We start from the raw sequence: 18,593 nt of genomic DNA on the forward strand, positions 1-18,593 counted from the left end.
ACACACACATACTCACACAAGGCATGCTTGATACAAATAAAGAAAAAGGGACACTTGTCAAGTTCCTCCTCATGTTGCCCTCATGGTGTACCTAAAGCCTATTGATTGGCCTCCCAAGGCCTCCAATGATAAATTAGTTAATTTAATTAATTACTTAGAATTTATCAAGTCCTATTTTCAAAGGGAAAAGGGAGACACTTGTTCCAAGTCTACCCTTGTTGCTTGGTATGACTCTTGCTTGTGATTGGCTAGGCCTGGTGGGGTCCAATGAGCTTCAAGCATGAGCTACAAAGGGGGGTCCACCAAAGCAAGTAAGGGGCCCTGCTTGAGGGGTATACTCTCCCACACACATACACTCACACACTCTCATGGTGTGAAGTGCAAAGTGCAAGAGCCTCTCCTCCTCCAATCAAGTAGAGGTTGAGAGCCCATACCAACACTCTTGGCTATGGAATGCAAATCCAACCAAGAACCATGCTTCAATGCTTAAGCTTGCCATCGTCTCCATCTTCATTATATACTATTATGTATGCTAGAAAAAAGAGTGATGATAAGTGAGAAACTAGTTCTTTCTTCTATGAAATGTTTCTTCTTCCTCTTCCCTACCCTCATTCCGTGCTAGCTCTCTCCACCTTCGAAGGTGTTTGAGGTCTTGGGACTGAGGCTTGGGATATTTAATTCTTTCCACAATGTTTAGATTATGCTCGTGATGCATGAATCTTTCCATCTTCATTGCATCACCTAGGTCACAAGGAACACAAATCTCTCTTGATGGGAGAAACTATAATACAAATGCCTATTGGAGGGGGGACCGGCTCCACATAAATATGGTCCTCAATTGTTGTCATGTTCTCTAAACTCTCTCTCTTGCAAAAGTATTGTTCATGCCAAGTTAACTAAATGCTATGTTTATGTTGCTACCATCAATTATGTTCACCCGCTATGATCAAAAAATAATTTCACAAAAGTACTCTCTCTAATTTCCACTACTCTCAAGTTAATAGGCCAATTCCATTACATTAATTCCACACCTAGCCCTTGGTCTAAAGATCTTAGTTCTATACTTTTTGCAAATTTTGGGTTTGTTTAGGGTGGACAAAAGTCAAACCCTAGCCCTTTTATGTGATTTTTGATCTGAACTGATTTTGCTCTTTTTGACCTCCTTCTGGATTTCTTTTCACTTCCTTGCTTTAGAAACTTTTATTCAAAATGGTTTAAGCTCCTCAATGGTCCAATTTTTGCTCAAAATTTCAAGAAAGGTACATGGATCACAATCAATGTTGGGAAGCCAAATCGCCTTTTATTAATATTATTAGGATCAGCATGTTTACTAGATGTTAGGGTATCAAAGGTTTGGATTTGAACTAGTTTTTGTCAGCCAAAAGTGATTTCTCAAGTCTGTTATGGAGGTTTTCAACTATCAGCTATTTTTGGTCCACCTCTTTTATAAACTTTTTGCCAATGGTTCTTTTGGAAAATGTGTTTCAAATTGTACTAGTTATCCAGTTTGTCAAATTTTAGCTCAAAATCTTGATGAGGTACATGGATCGTGATCTATGTTTGACCTCATTTTGGCATGAGATTTGGTCAGCTTATAGTCATGGTTATGATGACACTCTTCCCCAAATCTTTTTGGATTTGAACTACTTTTGCCCAACCAAAAGCAAAATTTTGTGTCTGCTTTGCGGTTTTTGCCTATCAACTATTTTTTGGCGTTTTAATTAACATTTTGCACTTTTTTGATGTGGTCTCTTTTGGAAATGTTGATCCACTTGTTATCAGTGATGCACTGGTCAAATATCAACCCAAAATGTCTACCAGGTACATTTTGGAGAAGCCAAAGCTCAGAGAAGCCAAAGCTCACCCCTTTTTGAATTTGGAACTCTAAAATTTCAATTTTCCAAGTGTTTACTAGATTTTCAAGGTTATTGCAGATGATCCAATTTCTTGACTTTGGATGTACTTTAGCAGTCTATTTCTGGTCAAACTCAGGATTCTGGTATATAGATGCAAGCCCAAACAATCGGTGATAATTTAAAAGTCAATTGGTCACAGAGGTACATGGATCATGATCCGTGTTACTCTACAAAATTGGAAAAAACTTGATCATATAGTTTCTGTAAGCTTGATTATACCTTTTTGCAAGGTATTTTTGGGTTTGAATAAGGTTTGATGCTCTGACCCCCATCAAATTTTCAATTTTTTAGAGTTATGGTCTTTTGCACCAAAATATGGTTTCAGACGGTTTTTACCCTGATGCTTTTAGCCCCATTTGATGGTTGAAGTTGTTATTTAACCTACGCCTATGAACTAAAATGAATCTATGAATGGAAATGAATAAAACTGTGTAAATATAACATTGTAATGGATGAATAAGCAGCCCTTACCAAGCATAGAGAGAAAAAATAGAATGAAATACCTTTTATATCTCACTCACAATTCTCCTTGCTCCTAAAGAGTAGAACTGCTCAGTCCTCAATTACAGTCTCTACCAAGCACTAAACCCTCATCTAGCTGCTTTACTACCTAAGTGTAAATGGAAAGGTTGTCAAAATCTATGAAAAGGAGACTTTTTCATATGGCTAGGTAACTTACCACCTAAGGACCGTGTTCCCTGACAACAGTGAAAATGTTAGCAGGTCATCGCGACAACAGACGTCTACAACATAGCTATCTAGAACTAACATATGCCAATACTCAGGTAAGCGACTCAAGATGGGACATGGAGACTCTATGAGATTGTCAGTCTCAAGAAGTGAACCTATGGAACTACGCAATTGTCTACTTATAGAAAATCTATCACTCTCTAGTTTAAAAATCTACCTACGTCCAATTCCATCACTCTTGGTCATCACGCATTTTCGGCATCAAAACTGTGTTGGAATGCAATGAAACTTAAGGAGGGGTATTACAACACCTATAGGTACAATCCTACCAAGTTCTGTGGTCATCCGGGGAGGTACCAAAGTCACGATCCATCCCAAAAAATTTGCAAGAAACTGCAACAAAACTATTTAGAAAGGTAGCTCTATGGAATAGAAACACTTTCCAAGGTCAAAAAATCAAAACACAACTATTTTAGCACTCAAATCCACACATTTATCTCACAAACAAGTTGTCGCAAACCACAACAAAATTGAGAATGATTACACTTAGATTAAAGAGCAAGAGACAAGGAAAAGAATACACTAATCGGAATCGATTTTTGATTATTAGTCAAAGAGAAAGATTGATTACAAGATTTAGCAGACTTGCAGCTCACAATCGACGTCCAAAAAGCTCTCTTGAGAGATAATGATCATGTTACTTTTGAAACTAAGGGTTTTGACCCAAAAACTTGGGACCCTTTCCCACGGACATTGGCCACTTTACAAGGCTTGTAGGTTCTGAGCAGGAAATAGAGAATAATGGGCTAGATGAATACACTTCAAGAATCATTACTCTTCTAATTACAAGGGTCTTTTGAAAAAAGATAGAATACAATGAAGTGTGGTGTCTTCAGGTGTCTTTCTGTTGTGTCCTCCAAACAGGTGCTAATGTATGCGCTTAGCATATCCTTTAGCAGAAGATTAACACTTGTAACTTGCCTCTCGTCTCTAGATGATTGGCAATACTGAGATGTGTTTCCCCATTGTTTACAGGCAGACCACCATAATGACTGGCAAACAGTGATCAAAACTCTTTATAATAGTGCCGATTAATCAACAATGTTTAGAACAATGATCTTGGTTACGTTAGTGAGGTAATCTACAAGCACCCAAACCAAGCCATAAACTATATTGGTGATTGATAGATGTGCAATTAATCTCATAGAGATAGTTCACATGGAGTATGAATTGCTTTAGAAGCTACTAGTGTGATGAATGTGCATGCCATTCCAAATTAGCCTTTGCTTAACATTAGGGCCCATAACAGCTAGTGTACATGCATTCATCAAAACCAACATTTCCTTAACATTAGAGCCCATAACACCTAGTGTGCATGCATTCGTCAAACCAAATGAACAAGTTCATTAGCTGAACAACAAGTCTTACTAAGTATTCGATAATTTTTGGCCACTAAAACTATTCCTGATACAATGTGCTTAAAATGGTCCAGTAAACGGATTCCACTAGCACCTAGGGACTTTGTCATGACACATCATTGAAAGAACGGTGCTAGTGTTAGTCCTACAGACTCATATTCTCCACATCTAGAATATGTCTCATATAAGGATGTTCGAAAGAAGAATATCCTTCAAATACAAGATGTACTTTTGTATGGAGGTAAACACTCTACAATGTGAGTGAGAGGGACCCTCATTATCCTTGCTCCACACGTTGGCTAAACCAAACTCCATGAGTTCCTAGACCATGTTGCTCCTCATGTGACAACATGTGCCAGATAAAACTGTACCATGTAGTTCCTTAACTGCATAATGAAAAAATATAGCGCTTTTACATGACCTTGTCATGTATTTGAGGAACAAAGTGGATACAAGAATTGAAACTTATATATCCAACTTGGAAAATCAATCTAAACATATTAGAAAATGAAATAAAAACAAATCAAATGCGTATTTGGAGGTTGAACATAGCGTTCACTTACCCTTAGTCAAATGCACATGACCAAAGCTCCTACCTAAAAAAGCCTAATAACACTAATTGAAAGATTAGTGAAAATCAAGTAGTACTGTAGTGGTAATTCTGGATGTTTTTTTTGCAATCCCCTTGGTTAAAATCTGGACTGCTAAACCCCTTGGTTTAGACTCTGTTTACTACCCCTTGGTAGATTGTGAAATTATTTCCTTGAAAGTACAACTGTGATGGGATCATATCGTGACCCTCAACACCTATGGAGTGATTATATAGTATTTGGGTCATACCCCTAAAATTACCACTCCTAAAAATACAATCACTTTTGCAATGAAGCATAGATTGTCTCAAAGTTGTAATCTTGTTCACAACTAGATCTTGAAGAATTTCTATCTCTCCATAAAAAGAAGAGAAAAATTGTCAACACCACAAACAAGATAGTCATACTAAAGTTTCTCTAGTGTTCAAACAAGAAATCACCTTTGTTGAGGCTCTTTGAGTTTATTGTGTCATCCAATGAATTATTTATTGGATAGGGAGGATAGGCATGCTTTCTATCCACGTAAAACATAATCTTTAAAGCCATTATGTTGTGCAATTTTTTTATTTTTTTATTTTTTGCCGCTGTAGTCATAGACGACGATCAAAAGCAACTTGCCAGTCTTGCTCAATATTTCTAAACAAAGTAGCTCATGTTATAATGGAAGCATAAACCATGCTTAAATGGAGTGATTCCATAATACTGGCATGCCATGCATGCATATCCAAAAATAGTGTGATAAGCCCTTGGCTTTCACAATGGTCTACAATTTGAGCCGTCCCATACGTACCTTTCACAATTTGTAATAGCATGGATACATTACAATTTGTTGTTGCCAAATGTTACCGTGAGCTTATATCCTATTATTGCCAATTTTCCATATGTGTGTGCCATTATCCTTGATCCTAAGTCAATTGGATAGTACTATGGCACAAAATAGAAGCCTTGTGTCACAATAAGTATGTCAAAGAACTTTGCTTTGCACAATAGAGAAATGTTTTCCAAATGAAAAGTTAAAGATAGGAAAACAAGAATTTAAATTTTGCTCCTTGGAGACGAGTTACCTTTGCCTGAAGTTGGTTCATAGCCATGTATGTTGATCAATTTAGAGCTGTCAGCGGATGTCCCTTCCATGCCCTCATGGCTTGGTTCATTCTGACCTCTAGTGAAAAAGAATTTACACATACTAAAATTTTTCCCTAACTTTGTATGCTTAAAGTATATTCCAAACTTTGGAATGCAATATGCCCTAGATTGAAGCCTTGCTTTGCATAAATATTTTAAAAAAATAAGTTATGATGGAGCCCGTGCTAGCTAACAACTTCTGATGCTCAAAAATACATGTCAATGCAAAGAAACTCGACCTTGTCAAGCTTTCAAAAAGAATCAGCTTTGCCGAAGCTGACATCTTTTTGAGAATCCTTAGATTGCCCAATATTTTAATAGGTGATAGCTGAAGAACCATAGCTATCAAACTTAACTGCCAAACTCTGCTTGATCAAAGAAATATTTTCTTATCAAGTTGGAATTGTAGAAAATCATGCAAAAGTGAATAAGTTCAAAATAAAAATAAAAATTTATTGTATTTACCAAATTTTTGTAACCACCACTCTTGGCATCGAAAGTTGTAGCATCTTGTGGCATGAGTTTTCTTTCAATGTACTTTGTGTACTTATTTTTCATGTAATCTAGCAAGCTGTAATTGCTTTGGAGTGATTATGCATCAAATGCATATACATAGATATAGAGCCGTGCCCCTTGAAGTCTTGATTTTCCCCTTGTGATGTATTTGCTGATTTTGGACCTTGTCAAGGAGGATATTGTACTAGAAGTAGAACAATAACTACAATTATGGCACAAAAAAAGTGCACCTAAGCTGTCCAATACTGTAGGCATGAACGTGTTGCCAATTAATCTTGGAAACAATGGGTTGGTTACAACTATTTTTGACTACATTGAGTAGAAAACTTTCCTAGGAGTCATGCCCTTACACACGTACAAACCTAGCAACATGACTTGCCTTTGCATCAAAATTTAACTTGCCAACTTCCATCTGTAGGCGCCTACAAAATAACTTCATATATGGATTAAAAAACCGACTTAAATGAAACAGGATACCCGATAAACATGTTGATATGGGAATACCTTGAAAAATGCTTTGCATATCATCGTAGTCTTGATTCCCTTAGTGAAATCTCCACCGGACTATTGTAGACCTTATGTTTTCGTGGCGGCTTGTAATCCATCAGATGGATTATAGCCATTTTTGAAAACCATGCTTCTTGTATGCATCCTAATCTACTCTAGGAACATCAAAGAGTGTGTCCTTATAATTTTTGTTGAGTTGTGTTCTTCGGCTGCATAGAAGCCTTGCTTCACCTATGTTTGATGACATCTTAGTTGGCATCTTCATACTTTGTTGACCTTCGCTTCTAAATTCTTGAGCTTCCATGTCACATGGTTGCATTCAAGGTCTACCAGACCACCGATTCTTATTTAAACCGAGTGGCTTCCTCGTGCATGTGGTTGATGTGCTTTAGAAGCTCTAATTTTTTGGTCCATATCCTTTCCGCTACAAGCCATGCTTACATTTATGTCAAGGACCTTGGTGCCATAATAGAAAACTTGACTTGATTTCTAATCTTGAAAATTGCACAAATTTGCAAACCTATAGGAAAAATGGATTTTGCCAACTTGGACACCTAGTTGTACAACCCCTATGCATGCAATATACCATCGTTGGTTACGTGCGATAGGTGTTCTGTGGGAGAAAACCCTTATTAAGATGGGAGGGGTGCCCAAAAAAGGGCACCCTAAATGTGAAAAAACGAATCTTCCTCCATGGCGGCCGCTTACAGATAACACAAAGAAAAAAAAACACATAGCGCCTTGTGTGCCTAGTTTGGCATTTGTTGCATGTGACTAGTTTTCTTGCCCTATGAGAGGGCGTTCCCAACAAGTCGGACTATGCCACCTTCTGTGTTGGTCAGCCCCGACCCTTCCTTTGCAAGAAATCATTCCCACTCGCTTGCTTCATGGTCAAGCCCACCTAAGAGCGGATTCTCACAATCATACTCTAGTCACAACAAATTGAAGACGATAGAAGGAAAAACCACCGAGAGAGGGAGACCATGTATCCATGCTTCATGGATAGGAAGAGAGATCAAGAGAGTGACCAAGAGAGGGAAAGCGAGAGAGATCAAAACTCCTCCCCCTCCTCCATGGCTACTCTTCCTTGAGCTCTGATACCAGTGTAAGGCCTAGGAGAACTTCCATAAGGATTCTCCACATGGCTACCACCCTTTATATAGGCCCTTGTCCATCAAGTCTTAGAATCCCCTATCCACACCAGCAGTTGTCCCTTGGCTTGGGTTTGTGACCCCCCTGGGTTTGCCCTTGGCATTTGTTTGCGGGTCGCCGCGACGGACGTCCATAGCATAGCTCTCACGCATCAACATAAAATATCAATACAAGGGAAGCGACCAGGATGAGGCATGGAAACTCACTAGGATTTCATCCCTAATGAAGTGAACTCGATGAGATGCAACTACTAACTCTGCAAGAAAATCATACACACTAAAGCCAAGTAATCTGCCTATGTCCTTCTACACAGCTCTACAGTCATCACACCTGTTTACCATGCAGATCATATCGGATTCGCACGAAACTTGAAGGGGAGCTACAGGGGACTATTTAGAATCTATCCTATCACTGTCTCACAACATTCTCAAGAGGTACATGGATCGCGATTGTTCGTCCCCAAGTCAGCAAAAACAATGAACAGATGATCCCAAAGGGTTGTTTTAGGGTCCTTGAAGCCTCTCCTAGGGTCAAAACAACATAAAATACGCATTTGAACACTCAAAACAGCGATTTAAGGTCTCAAACGTGTAGTTGAACACCTACACCGAATCTTGAATGCTTACACTTGAATGGAAGAGCAAAGTAAGAGGAACACGATGCAATAAATGAATCTGAATTCAGATTACCGTGGCCACAGTAGCGAAGATTACAAGTTGGAGCAAGAGGGAGCTCTCAAACGTACGCTGTCTTCTTCAAAACTTGTGATAAAAGAGGATAAGGTTCAAAACTTACAAAACTGACCTTTATAGTTTAGGGCTTTACAAATGGCTTGTCCGGCCAAAAAGTCCTAAACTTCTAACTGGATCTCCACTATACAAATGCTCTCGGAAAAATAATCAAAAATTCCTTTACAAGTTCTCTGCTTAGAGAAGCTCTTTTACAAAAAAATGTAGATTCCATGAAAAATGTGACTCTTTTTCTGGAGACCATTGCTTCGTCCGCCAAACACTCCCCCCTTCCTTATCGTTGCACGTCTTTGTGCATGTTCAGAGCTTTGGTCGATGATGGGGCTCCAAGGAGGCAAGTTTTGCTGAAAAGATTTGTGTGCGGAGTACAGCCTCCAGGTCTTCTTGTTGTTGTTTGAAAGGGTTTTCACTTATTGTGTGCTGGTATGCTATGTACCGTGCCTTGAGGTCCTTCGCCATAGGATGAAAGATTCTTGAGTTGATTTCGAAAAAACCTGTGATGACGAAGGCCTCCTCGAATGTCTCCAAGTAATGTGAAGGCAGGTACATAAGTATGGATACACTGCCATCAGAATATGTCATGGTGGTGAATCTTGCAAATTCCAACAAATTCCTTTATGCCCTTCTAAGAACAGATTCCAGGATGATCGTCGCCTTCATTGTCTTTGAACACCTGGATGCAGGTGACGATCATCCAGGATATCTTTACCACATTTGATAGGCTACGTCTGGGACATCCCGCAGCAAAGTGATTGTCGAATTGAGAGTGTTTACTACGTAGGCTACCGTAGGAGGGTTTTGTGCCGTCAGGACTGGGTAGTTCAGTCTCTATCTCTTCGAGCCTCTCCATGCTGCAAAGTCCTTCCATGGCCTTCTTCAAGGGACTGGATAGAAGGTAGGATCTATTTGGATGTGTTGAGGAGCATTGTGGTAATGTGTTAGATCCTGCGGCCTCTTGTCTAGCCACTTTTGCCTCCATTTTGGGTGATCTTCGATGAGAACCTGAGCTTCTTCTGCTGTTAGTGCTACACCTTCGTAATTTCCTTCTTTGTTTCGTGGCAGGGTTGGCCGCATCTTTTCCTTCCATAAATTGGCTTCGTTGCATATCAAAGGAAAAGGTAGGTAGTCATGGCCAAACCCTTGTACTTGCTCTTCTAGCTGTAAGAATGCCAGTGCCGCTGACTCCATTATCTTTACTTCATAGAGCATATATTCTTTGGCTGGACCTTTTGGCATCTCCTTAATGCTTTGTGTGAGCTCATCTCTAATATCTAGGCTTGCCTCGGCTGATCCCTGGCCTTGTTCTCCTTCATGTGAAGTTTCAGGCAAGTCAGGCATGTCTTGACTAGGCAGCAGTTGCGGTTGCACATGGGCTTCGTCTGTTCTGATTTGTTGTTGAGAAATCAGTGCTTCTTTTTCTTTCAGTAGTGTCTCGCTGATTTGCTTCTACGTCTCTAATTCGGCTCTCGCTTCTGCCAATTGCTGCTCCAGATCTTTTACTTTTTTCTCGTTGGCCGCCGTTTGGGCCATCATCCCTGAGAGGAGCAACTGTCTTTGAAGTTTTTCTTGCTCTAGCTCCTCTTTCAGCGCCGCTAGGGTGTTCACTGCTGCAACATTGTCTGATGTGGAGACCAATGCTCTAGCAGGTTCCTGGTTTGCCACCAAGGTTGTTAGAGTACTTTTGAGAGTGAGGTATGAACTATTAACCCTCTGGAACCTTGTGCTTTCGTAATCAAGCTACTTCGTCGCTTTCTTTACCCTTGCTATCAAATCTTAGCATTCCATATCCTTGGTTGTCAACTCCATCCTGACATCCACCAGGTCTCTGATCAGAGACTGAGTCTGCTGTCGCTCAGTGTCTTTTTCCTTCGTTATGAGCTCCAGTTGTGACTGCAAGCTCTCTAACTCCTCTTGCCCAGATTTTTGCATATGTTGAGCCTCCTGTACCAGCCTTTCCTTTTCTTCTAGCACCACGTGCTGGCATCAGAACTGTTTTTCCAGATCTTGCAAGGTTTTTCTGTAGTCAAAATCAGCCATAGCTTGACAGGCTTCTTGGTACCCTATTGCTTCAGGAGGGGGCACAGGCTCTTTGTGTGCAGATGATGGAGGAGGAGGTGGTGATTTCAGCGAGGGAGGAGTAGGATCCATTTGTCCTTCTTCTATAACTTTCTCCACTTCTTGTACGTGCCTCTTTTTCGGTGCATCTTCCCTTGGCTGCTGTGAAACAGACATGTCCACTTTTCTTTTCTTTAAAATCTTTATTATTATTGGCGAGTCAATTCCTCCGCCTGTCCTGCTTCCACATTCTTCTCTCTTTGAGCTTTCTTTAGTTGCTCTGCTTGGTTCATGTCTTCAGCCCCACTTCTTTCTCCTTTGTTCCTTCAGTGGACTGGGAAGAAACCTCCACTTCTGTAGCCTTTTGTTCCACGGCTAACCTTTTTTTTTCAGCCCATATTCGAGCTGCCTCTTCTATTCTTGCTTGTCTTTCCTTCTCGAACCTTCGTCTTTCTGTTAGTTGTGTTGTAGCAGCCCTTGCCTTTCTGTCAGCCCGTAACTTTGTCCTTCTTTCCTCAATTCTTTGTTGGGCCTTTGCATATGCTTTTTGAAGTTCAGACCTCGGCACTGTACTCCTTTCCCTTCCTCTTCTCTCGAGCAGTGTGGTGGTGTCTTCCTCCTTGCTTTCTTCAAATTCAGATGGTCCTTTGTCTTTTGATCCTTGAGGGTTTCCCTCGTCTTCAGTATCCGTCTTTTCTTCATCACTTGAGCTTTTGTTGGATGCCTTGACCGAGCGCGATGATGTTGCACTAGTGGTCTTCCTTATTGAGTGAGCAATCAGCTTTGCTTTCCCGCTTGAGAACTGGCCGCCAGTAGGTCTTCAATCATTCCCAAAGCTTGGTATGCTATTAGAATTGGCCCCGCGCTCATGTAGATTTTGTTTTTTTCCGAGCCCTTCATATTTTCTTCGACCAAGCTTTCCAAGATGTAAGAACCATAATTGCATCGGATGGTTCTATTTTCAGCTGTTGCTAGAGCCATGACCACTGCAATGTGCAGGATCGGCTCGGTGTAGCGAGGAGGCTTTTGTACCCTGAAATATTGAGAGATCAATCTCATTGGTAACTCCAGCTCACCGTATATCATGTCACTGTACTTGTACTTGTTTCCTTTTGCTTTGATAAACGCCTTCTCGTTGTCCAGTGACTTGGTCTTTGCCAGCAAGTCGTGTTGCCCTGGAAGGAAGTGAAAAGCTTCGTTGATGATGTCTTTTACGATCTTTACTTTCACCTTTGAACCATCCTTGTCGGTGAGCATCACTTGCCCATCATAATGTATCGAGCTCATGAGCTCGTGGGCCCTCATGTAGTCTGTTCCCCATGGCTGCAATATGAAAAAATGCTCCAAATGAATAGCCCGCACGACTTCGGTGACCTCCGGCCTTCGATGGAGATTCCATATTTCCCATGGCATGATGGTCGTCTTTACCATGTCACCATCAACATCCCTAAACTTCGCGCTGAAAATGTGAGTAGGGATCTGAGCTAGTGTTTCATCCAAGATGTGAGCTTTTTTTTTCGTAGAGAGCTCATCCACTTCATATGGTGCTGCCGTCCACTGCCTTGCTTGCTTTTGGCGAGGCATTCTGTGTCATTAGAATCACAAGCTGTCAGGATTTTCCTTTCGCAACCAGTAGCATTTAGACTTTTTGTAAAAAGCAGTTCAAAAGTTAAAATTGATCATAACTTGAACAAATCTCATCCATTCTTGTCCATATTTCACCAATGGGACTAGGAAGACTAGAGCTATGACTGATTGAGATCTGAGCCAAATTTGGGCCTGAGGTACACCGATCGCGATCGTAGTACCATGACCAAAATAACATTTGATCACATGAGTGGTTTGCTGATAGCTAGAGGGTCATTTTGGTCCACTCTTTCTTTTATTTGAACCACTTTTGAGTTTATAAATCCCAATTTTGGGTTACAAGGGAGTTTTGGACTAGACTTTGATTTTTCATGGGTTTTTGATGTCCAGTTGGCTTGAAGCTTGATGTGTGACTTGAACAAGATGTGTACAAGAAGTCGGCTAGGTTTTAGTCAAACTCTGATGCTGAGGTACACCGATCGCGATCGTAGTACGTGGGCTTTTCTGGGTGAATACTAGATGGCTTTAGTCTCCTATGCCTGCCTAGCCCATTGATGATTTATTTTCAAGATTTCGACTTAAAATGAACAAATTAGAGCAATTTTTCACAGTTTGACCTTATTTTACTAAGTCTAACCATATTGGGTTTTCCTGATGAATTCTAGTTGGAGCCTAGACTTAGTTGATGTTAGTTTTTGAGCTTTTACTGCTTCCATGATGTGTTGCTATCATCAGCCTACTCCGCTGTCTGATTCTGACTTGATCAGACACTTTTTACCCTGTCTTTGGAGATTTCCCAGACGGGTATTTTCCAGGCATTCTTTGGATACCAATGGGATAATTGGGCATCTCTAAGTCGCCTTTTAGTCTTTGACATTAGTTCGGCTAAATTCTCCCCTTGTGTGATCACTCGAGACTGGCATGGTCATCTCCGTCCTTGTAGGAGATTTTGAGCTCCATCCAGGGTTTTCTACTACCGTGCTGACTCCTAGTCAGACGGGTATGCCTTTCAAACCATCCGTCATAATTTTCAGTCGAATTTTGGTAGTTGTAGGTCAAATTTCCTGATTCGAGTGTGTTTGACAATTTTGGCCCATTCTATGAGCAAACTTTGTGCATTTCTTATGAAAATTCAAGAGAGTGTACTCCTCCATGAGTTCTAAGCCTGGGTCATGTCAAAATTTCTAAAATCTGAAACTGAGGGCACCGATCGCGATCGTACCATAGATCCCAAATTGATTTTTGACACCTGCAGGTTGTTGGCAAAGTTGAGAGAAGGCCTTTTGCAATTTCTGTGTCAACTTTGGTCAGTGAGGTACACCTATCGCGATCGTTGTACCACCACCAAATTGAGATCTGATCACATGGCTTTGTTCCTGGGATTGTGGGGAGCACATTGATGTGTTCTTACCCTGAAAAAGTTTTTTCATGATGCCTCTAAGGGCCCTTGAGCTATTCGACTCAATCCGACTTTGATTTGGTCAATGCGCCCGTTTGTGCGATGTTTCGCACTTGCATGTGTAATACACTTGATCTTTACTCGACAAGGAACATACCTATGAAATCTGATGTGAAGTGCCGGCTCCGATTGTCCGTACGGAGTAGAAATATGGCAGCTCGCTCTAGGTCAAGAAGCTCTCCTCTTCTCTCTCAGAATGGAAATTGAACAATGAGCTAGATTTTTGGCCTACCTGACCCATATCTTCCCGAGGTTTTCGTGACATAGGGCTAATTTTCCTTACCTTTGATCTCGAGATAATTTGTATACCACCTCTGGGTCAAACCGTTCATCATTCTGGCATCGTATCACCATTTGATGCGATTTTGGGGAAATGTGGTCATGATACATTAAGGCTGAAATTCGACGTCTCCATATCTGCCATGCTTGATAACCCTATCGTGATACTTCCACGTTTGCTTCCAGAACTTGATTTCGACACTGTGGGTGATATATTTTTAATTTTTGAAGTTTTATTAACAAAAATTAAGCGAAATAAATTGAAAGTACTTATTAACTGGCGAAAATTAGCCAAAAATTATTATACTCACCCCTAAGCATATATTTTCACTAGAAGCATCCCAATGCTCCAGATTTTGTCATTACAACTCATTATTATGCTGGTTGGATGATAAAAACGTTAAAAAATACTAGATTTTGATCAAATTTGTTCGAAATTGAACACTTAAAAATGAAAAAACACACGCATTATGTACATATATACACGTTGAACCCCTTAATGGTCCTGACTGCTGCTAGATTCAACAGTTACTCCCCCTTTCCTAAACTGAGTCGTCCCGGACGAAGGTTGTGTGCGTGTGCATGGGTTTTGAAATCTGTGTCTATGCACGGCCGTGTAATGTGGCCCTATCCTCATGTTTGAGAAACAAAGTGCTGTGCAAGATGCGGGGACTGAATGTAATTTTCAGTGGCTTTGGATGGCGAGGCTAGCTGTTTATGGAATAGAAGAGCTTGCAGTTTAATTTCTCTCTCTTTGATTGTTGGTTTTTTAATGGCAACTATCTTTGGAACCCATTTGTATTCAGTTTTTTTCATATTTGTAGATTTTAATGTAGGTTCCTGAATTTTCTTAGGTTTCCATTGCCATTTTGTTAGTTCAGGCTCCTTGGGTTGACTTTTTGGTCTCCATTCGATCTTTGTCATCTCGCTGAATTTTTGATTGTCTCCAGCTTTGGTTTCCATTTCCACTCTGGATTAGCTCCTGAAGGTCTTTGATATGGTGTTGTTGTCGTCGGGAGTTGTGACTTGGGCAGCCATATCTGTCTCTGTTTTTTCTGCATGACAATTTTCTTTATCCATACTTTTTGAACAGCCGTTTTCGGTGTTTCTGGCTGATGAGCTGATTGCTTTTTGTCGATGGGGATAATCGGCCATGAGTGATCTGTTTTGGCAAATGGAGTCATGTACGTGTTAGAGTTGTGTGTGTACATCAGCGCATGTTCTGACCATTCGGTAACTGCATTGTATGTTCTCATCCATGGAACTCCCAAACATAGTGATTCTCTGATTCCTTCATTTTTCATTACGAGAAATTGATGAGGTCAACTATTTCCTTCAATATTGATTTTGGTAAGTTTACTATTCCCAATGTTGGCATTTTTGCCCCGTTTGCGGCTTGTAAATCTTGTGTGGATTGCACTAGGGGTTCATCAATAAGCATCTTGTAAGTGGAGAAGTTGACCACATTGACTCTTGCCCCTTTGTCAATCAATGCTCGTTGATATCTGCTATTCGGAAGTTTGACATTGATGCGAACATCGATTCCTATTTCCCATTGCTCGTCAGTGTGAGTTATAGAAAGAGGAATTTGAGCCGTATCTGCTGGTTGAGGAAGTCTTTGTTGTCGTAATTTCTATTTGCGCTTTAAAATCTTGATTCTGGCCTCCTCCTGTGCTTGAGCCTTTGTCTCATTTGCTTTGTTCTTGCGCTCCTACGCAGCGTGGATTTTGGCAAGCATCTCTAAGGTTAGTGGTAGGTTGTACTTCTTTAATCTGCAGCCACTAATCCAATTAGGCATCTCCTCTCCCTCTAATGTCGCAAGCTTAATGGCACCACTAGATGATATGTCATGAATCACATAGGGTCCATTGCCTTGCTTTTTGAGTTTCCGGGAATGTTGTTTCAGGGTATACATTAAGACGTAACCCCCCGTAGCAAATTCCTTGCTGATAGCATGTTGATCAAAGAATGATTTCATGTTTTGTTTTTGCGCGTAGATGATGCAACTACTCTTAATCTAGTTTCATCCAGTTTTTCCAGGATATCTATTTGATTGGATAAGTCATGGCCCGTCCATTCTAATTCTTTAGCTACCCGGAGTGTGGGGGTAAGAAATTCAAGGGGCAAAATCACTTGAATTCCATAAACCATGTTGAACGGAGTCGTTCCGATTGAGGTTTTGTACGCTACTCTATATGCCCATAAAGCTGAATGCAGCTTTTGATCCCAGTCGGCTCTCAATTCACTAACAATTTTCGTGAGAATTGTCACCAAAATCTTGTTTGTGCTTTCTGCTTGGCCGTTAGCTTGTGGATGATAGGGAGCTGACTTCTTGTGAATTACCATGAATTGATCCAATAGGAATTCGATCACTTCATTGACGAAATGAGTCCCTCTATCGCGCTCATTATCTCTATTGGTAAGCCATACCTGGTGAAAATGTTCTCATACAAAAACTGTGCTGTCGTTTTTGCATCATTTTTGGTTGTTGCTTTCGCTTCAACCCACTTTGTTAGATAATCTGTTGCCACAATAATGTATTGAGCGTGCGTTTTATATCCAGAAGGCGTAATTGGTCTTACAAAATCTATTCTCCATTTTTCAAATGCTCTTGCCCCCATCATTGGTCTTAAGGGAATGTCATCTCGTGCTCTAGGAATCTTTGTCCTCTGGAAATCATCACATCGTTTCACAAACTCTTCGGCGTCCATGAATAGTGTAGGCCACCATATGCCAGCAATAAGAATTGCTTTGGCCGTTTTGTCAGCAGAGCTGAGAAATGTCCTCCAGCTTGTCTGCCATGTGCTTGCTCTAAGATAGGAACGTATTCCTCTTCCATTGCACACATTCTCAATTGATTGTCTTTTCCCCTCTTGTAAAGATTGTCCTCAGTCAATACATAGTTTTTTGCCTCTTTTGTGATCGTTTTGATACGTGATCTACTCATCCCTTCAGGCAGTATTCCGGTGGTGAGGTATTCTACAATGTAGTTACTCCATTTGGGTGCTACAGATAATTTGAATAGAGTTGCGTGTTCTATCGGCTTTTGAAAAGTGCAGATAATACATGATTTGATATGCTTATGAACACTTTGTTGCATTTTCGGGCAATATACACCCATTCTCATCAATATTTGATACGTCTGTGCATACCCATTGTGAATCCCCGTAGTTTGTACATGAGACTGGTTTAGATACAAGTCCTGTTCGCTTGATTCAACAAAAAGCCTAAGGATTTGATCCGATCCCTGTTTGTATAGACTTCCAGCCAACATTACCAATGATCTAGATGCTACAATGGTTGATGGTTGTCTTGTCAAATTCAATGACCCAATAGTCAACAAAGGAATTACATCCTCGCTCCATCATGGAACCATTTCTATGTTGAAGAGATGTGCGTATGGCAAATCATCATCAACTCCTACAGGGTTTTCTCCATGTACCATTCTAGATAAATGATCCGCTCTTAGGTGTGTAGTTCCTTTTTTGACTACAACCGTGAAGTCAAACTCAAGCAATATGATGAACCATCGTACAATCCGCCCCGTACTGCCAGGTTTGTTTACCAAGTACAGTAGTGCTTGGTGATCAACGAAGAATACAAATTTATTGGAAAGTAGGTAATGTCTAAACTTTTTCACAGCATAGATCATACCCAAACCCTCCCTTTCAGTTGTTGTGTCATTCTTCTCTGCATTGTTTAGTTGTCTACTGGAGTAACTGATTGGAAAATCCATGTTCTTTTCTCCAGGTTGTGCAAGTATGCATCCTATAGCATATGTTGATGCATCTACGTAGATGTGGAATATCTTTTTCCAATCCAGAGCCTTCAAAATTGGAGCGGATATCAATCTTTGCTTCAAATTTTGAAAAGATGTCTCACACTCATGTGTCCACTCAAATTTAGTTATCAACGCGTAAAGTGGTTTCGCAATTATAGCGTATGAGTAGAGAAATCTGTGATAATATCCACAATGGCCCATAAATGCCTGTACCTCCTTTCCCTTTACTAGTCGTGGTAGATCAACAATTACGCTGATCTTCTCCATGTCTGTCGAATACCATTTTTGGACACTATATGTCCCAATATTTTGCCTTGTCTTACCATGAAGACACATTTCTCCGGATTCAGGCAAATCCGATACAGTCTGCATTTTTTGAACACTTTGGTCAAGTGCTCTATGTGCTCCAATCTTACAAGAGAGTGAACGCACAAGTCATCCATGTAAATTTCTAAGAACTGTCTTAGATATTCTTTAAAAGCATGACCCATCAACCTCTGAAATGTGGCTGGTGCATTCGTTAAGCCAAAAGCCATTACCCTGAATGCAAAAATGCCCCATTCAGTTGCAAAAGCCATCTTATTCTGATCCTCTAGCTTTATTGCGAGTTGGTTGTAGCTTGAAAATCCATCTAAGAAACTGTAATCTTCTTCTCTTGCCACTCTTTCTATTATATGATCAGTAATGGGTAGGGGATAGCTGTCCCGAATTGTTGCAGCGTTTACTTTCTTGAGATTGACGCATATTCTCAACTTTTCATTTTTCTTTG

This window comes from Adiantum capillus-veneris, chromosome 24 (assembly GCF_014529385.1).
Source record: "Adiantum capillus-veneris isolate H3 chromosome 24, ASM1452938v2, whole genome shotgun sequence".
Taxonomy (NCBI): Eukaryota; Viridiplantae; Streptophyta; class Polypodiopsida; order Polypodiales; family Pteridaceae; genus Adiantum; species Adiantum capillus-veneris.